Genomic DNA, 6,000 nt, shown 5'->3' on the forward strand with positions numbered 1-6,000 from the left:
CACACCAGTGTCAGCCTATTTAGCTGAGTGGCAGAGTCAGGGGTGTTTCAGTCGTGTTTCAAATTGAAATGACAACACACCTGCACTTCCTCTTATACTGCCTGTGAAGCTGCCTGACTTGGTCAGCTGCATCAGATAACACCTACTGGGGTCTCTTGTGCCTGCAACAAGCTGGCAGATCAGCCAGTGCTGAAGCATGAATGTATTATTTAAAAACTAATTCAAGCAGTGTCTGACAGTCGGAGTGTACAGGGACAGGCATGTGAGACAAATGACTTGAGAAATTCTAATAATGTAAAAACGTCTTATTTGAATTTCCCATTGCGCCTTAAATGGTGTGGCAGTTACATTCAGACACCTGTATAGGTGCCAGAAGGTATCCTGCTCCATTCATAGCTTTTCTTGATTGCTTACACACATTTCAGGACACAGTGTCTCTTGAATGTTCACATACATATTTTCAAAACACTACACACATTTAGCAAATTCCCCCATACTGAGAGGAAAATGAACTTCTGGCTACAAAACCATGAACATACTCCCAAAAGGGAAATAGTCACATTAAAATACTCAACATTAATGTGTGGCTGTAGTACATAAAAGTGAAACAGGAATAAATGCTTTATATGTTATTAGACATTCATCTATGTCTTTATCTATTTGTGTTATATTCTTTATGCATTTTGGTATTTATGGTAAATCACACTTTGATCTTATTTTTTCTTATTCTCTCACTGATACAGGAGTGTAGAGAAAAACACTGTAATGTTTGCCCTTTTGCAATCAGAGCTCTGTAACTAATTTCCCAATGTATGCAATTTTTGCCTTTATCTTTGAAAAATGTTTAATGTGAGATTATCATGAAATTTGTGATCAGAGATTGAGAACTGTGTTTACTGTTCTGTGAAAAAGTATGTTCATAATCAGAGAGAAATGCAGTTAAATGCATTCAGAACACAAGTAATAAACACCCGAGATTCAGATTTTCTGTCAGCGTGCAATAACAGTCTGTAAGGTGGTACAGATAATTCAAACAACAAGCTGCAGAATAAGAATTCAACCTTCAGCCTTTGTAGCAATTAATATATCAAACAGCATTTAGCACTGTTTTCCCCAGGCCCTCAGGGCTAATGTTCAGAAGCAAAACTGACATACGTTCATCTATAGATATTCAGGTTTACTTTGGTTGTTAGACAGTGAACATCCCAGAATAATAAGCCACTGTTAACCTACAAAAATGGATTTACTTTAGCATCTGAAAAAATCTCAGCAATAACTCAGCAATAAACACATTTCCTCATCTCCTCAGTCACACAGATCAGATCATATTCTGTTTACTATGTGTGCTTTTCACTCTGTCATGAACACATTACTGTACATATCATTTACATGTTATCAAATAGCAGTATTGATGAACATGGTCTAGGTCTAAAAGTTACAGCTAAAGGGTGACATTGTGCGTCTGAGGGGCCGCTGTGGTATAGAAGAATGCCACCAGGGACGACATATGGATTGATTATAGTATCCTTTATTGATCACATTCTCCATTTCCAACAGGAAACCAGCAGTCTTTGGGTTGTCTCACATAATTACTTGAAGTACAGTCCATGAGGGATTGGGCAGTGGTGCAGTTTTTGTCCTTTTGGCTCATTTTGGTATTCCATCACATTGGGGTTTGAAATACAATGACTATGTTTAGTACAGAATTTCAGTGATAAGTCATAAGATATTTGCTTAATAGGAAGACGTTGTACTTGGCTAGGATAACCTTATTGGGCTAATGACCTCAGCTTTCTTACTAGTGATGTGGAAAATCATGTATGAAGTTTTAAAAGATAGATCCTCTCTTGTGTGTTCTGAGGCAATATGAGGTATGAGCAAAGACTTCCTGTCCTTAGCTCCTGTCTATGTGCAGGAAGAGAAAGATAAAGAACTTAGTCAAGCGCTTTCTGTGGTTATCAGCTGTAAAATCAACATAGTTCTTGCAATTTGTTAAAATAGTATCAGACGCCCACTGAACTGCGTGCACATAGAGGGGTGCAAGACAAGTTGATGGACATACTTACTCTGTTGTTGGGCAGAGAAAGATGTTCTGACCAATGGTTGGTGATTGTCTTGCTCAAACGAGCCTTTTACAACACCTCATAAGCAAGATGACATACAGTCATCTGCAAAGGTTTGGCCAAATGATGTTTGTTGGTTTTCTAAGTGAAAATAACACGCCCTATACAGAGAGCAACCTCTGCACATCTAATGTATTATTACTGTTTAATTGCTGAATTTAACATGCTGGGAAAGAAGAAGCCTTCCGCCCAATGACAGCTGGGATAGGCTCCAGCAGCCCACCGCAACCCAGAAGGATAAGCGGTTTAGATGATGTGTGTGTGTGTGGGAAAAAAGAAAACAAAAGTATTTTTAACACATATTATATTTTGTTTTGTTCCAATAAGTTAAAAGGCAGCAGAAACAGAAATTGTCCACTAGACTTTGCAGAAAAAGTGCTCCCCATAAAATCCCATATCACGGAAAACTTAATTTTCCTCACATTTTTGAAATAAAACACTGTGATGTGGTACATAAACACTGTTAAAGACTCAAAACGTACTGTTCACTCCCCAGTGCATAAAGTCCATAAAAAGAAAACAGGCCGCAAAAGCAGTCTGTTCTGAATTCATTGTTTCTGTGATATTATGAAAGCCAACACAAGCATATATCCACCTATTCAGCCTACAGCAGATTAGTCCATCGCATTCATACAGAAGTTATAAAGAATGTTTCAGTGTTTTGAATAAGGCACAATATAGGGCAGCCAATCAAAACATACAACAAGTAACAAATACAGCCTGGTTAATTTTGAGGGATAAAAAGAGGTTGGAAATTGAAAGAATTGTCAAACTTAATTTGAGCTAATATAGTGATGGAGTGGCCCTTAAGAGAGCACCTAAGGGGAATGGTATGGGCACAATATTAACGTGAATGGTCATTGTCTGGTGATGTCTGTGGGGCCATTACACAAGGTCACATTAAGGTGTCCTATAACTTATGGACCTCTCAGATAGGGGACAGTGCTTCACCTAAAATGTATGTACCCTAAAATGAACCTTGGAATCATTTCTTTATGTCAAATCTAATGTGCTGGAGCCAGAACTCCACCACACAAAAGGCTCAAAAGTAGTCTATATTCAGGAACTCTATGCAGACCTATGCATAACAGTAAGTTCATACAGATGTTCATACCAAAGACATACACATCTGTATTGTATGTTTTGGGGGGTGAATGTCGTTCAGTGTAAGTTTAGTTAAAGTGGAAGCTCAGGCTCTGCTGAGTAAACAGTGCCATAGCTGAGTTCAGCTGTAGCAATGATAAATAATGCATATCAAGACGGCATTTTTACAGAGGAGCACAGAAGCATAAGAGGGAATGGAGGATAGCTTCTCATCTGTTCGGCCATGCGTTTCCATGACAACAGCCCAGTGAACAATAAGCCAGTTTTATGTGTGTGTGCTTCCTATCAAGATCCCTAATGCTCAGACTGGCAAGATTGATTCTTTCAATAAAAATATATTGAAATAAATATATATATAAAATAAAGAAGCAATATATATATATATATATATATATATATATATATATATATATATAGATAGATAGATAGATAGATAGACAAAAAACAGGAACATATAAATAACATAATATAATGATAATGTAATATAACTAGCTACTTATTCAGTAGAAAAATATTGTCCTGAATAGCAATATCATGCTAAAGCTGATAAATGTCAATTTAGAAGGACATTTCTCTTTAAATATATGACAGTCAATATTGTAATATGCATTTTAAGGAAGCAGATCATTTAGACTTTGCACTTGTTTTGCAATACACATGTTAAACTCTACAGAGCTTGTTTACCTTTTCTTTTAGACTATGAATGTTTTTTAAGCATAGATATTGAAACCTGTGCATGTCTTTTACATTGTAGACACAAATCCCCTGTTTAAGCTTGAAAGGCTTTCGTATAAATGGCTTTTCTCTCAGCAGTGTCTTCCTGTAGTGTCTGAAAATGATTTAATGAACTGCCACCACAGAGGGCCCTTGGGGTGAATAAACAAATAAAAGCCTCAGTGTCTGGGGGCGGGGGCTGATCTCTACAACCGCGCCAGTAGAAAAGTGGGAACTCTACCATTTTTTCTCCCTATTGTGGGTCCTTCCTGGCATGCAGAGGTAACGGGGTACGTCTTCTATGCGGGGTCGTGTGTGGTCTCGTCTTACAGGACGCAGTGAGCCGAGAGGAGCGTCTGCGCCTGCTTTGTCTCAGAAATGACTTTAATATCTCAGACGCCGAGGACCGACTGCTCCACATTCGGCACAAAAGCAGGTTAGGGTAGGTTGCCATGACGACTCGGCTGGCTTCGTCCTCCGCTCGAGCTCCAGGTAGAGTCTCTCCCGTCCTCATCGGCTCTCCAAACCTGGAGGCTATTTGAACGCAACAGCCACGGCGACCTATATTTCAAACGACAAAGGCTTCATGTAGCATGTCATCAGTTCATGCTGCAGCGAGGACCCATGAAGCAGAGAACGTCCACAGATAAACAAAGACAACTGGGCATCATGGGAAATCATTTCCAGGGTTATTAGCTAATATACAACACAAGCAAACCATTTAGAATGACAAAGGAAAATCAAACTACATTAAAAGTGAGGCACAGGGCTGAACAATATGGACAAAACACTAGTGTTGTAATTGTTTTGTCCATATATTAAAAATGCATGGCAGATAGATAATTTGACATAGTTAAAGACCTGCAAAAAATACTCTTGTTGGATTACATGAACACTTTGATTAATCAACACACACATAACACACACACACACACACACACACACACATTTTCTAAGCTGCTTATCCTTCTGGGTCGCCGGGGGAGCTGGAGCCAATCCCAGCGGTCATTGGGCAGAAGGCAGGAAACACCCTGGACAGGTCGCCAGTCCATCACAGGGCATTAATCGAAACACTAAAAGAAAAAAAAAACCTCACCTAGAACTATGATTGGTCAAAATGCTCAGACTGTAAAGGGATTACTTTACTAATTACATTCTGAAAAAAGTAATCTCACTGCTCATTACTTTACTTCTATGTTACTCTATCAAAACTACAAATGTGTACCACAAATCTATAACTGGAAAGTACAAAGGAAGACCATGTAGTTGATTTAGTAGTCATTTATTTAGAAATACATAGAGAAATCACAGCAAACATCTTTTAAAAGGTTTGTCCTCCGGGGTGTCGCCTTGGCCTGGGCTGGCAGGATCATAGGGTCTATTTTGTAACCAGCTTCAAACATCTGTTAACGTCACCTGTTTTCACCCCAGCTCGTTTGCACATCACTCTAATCTTCCAGGGTTTCATTCAGGGGCACACTTACCCACTCCTCACACTCAAGAGCTATTCTGAATACAGCACTATAATTAGAGAGAGAGAGAGAGAGAGAGAGAGAGACAGAGAGGGAATGTGTGAGTAGAAATTTCTGTAAAAAGGCAAATTTCAATAAATATTCTAAGTGCTAAGGCTGATAAATATCAATCTATAAGGACATTTCTCTATTAAATATATGACAATCAATATTCTAATATGCATTTTAAGGAAACAGATCATTTAGACTTTGCACTTGTTTTGGAATACACATTTAAACTGTGCAGAGCTTATTATATATCTATTCTTTTAGACTATGAATGTTTTTAAGCATAGACATTGAGAGAGAATGTGTGAGTACAAATTTCTGTAAAAAGGTATATATATATATATATATATATATATATATATATATATATATATAGACAAAAAAACTGAACCATATAAATAATATGCTACTGTAAAATAGCAAATTTACTAATGTACCAAATATACCAAATACAAATACCAAATATAAGCCTAACATCGTATATTAAAAATCTGCCTAAAATTCAATACTTTGTTGTAATGATGTAAAAGTTTACCCTA

The sequence above is a fragment of the Colossoma macropomum genome, unplaced genomic scaffold, assembly GCF_904425465.1.
Source record: "Colossoma macropomum unplaced genomic scaffold, Colossoma_macropomum, whole genome shotgun sequence".
Lineage (NCBI taxonomy): Eukaryota > Metazoa > Chordata > Actinopteri > Characiformes > Serrasalmidae > Colossoma > Colossoma macropomum.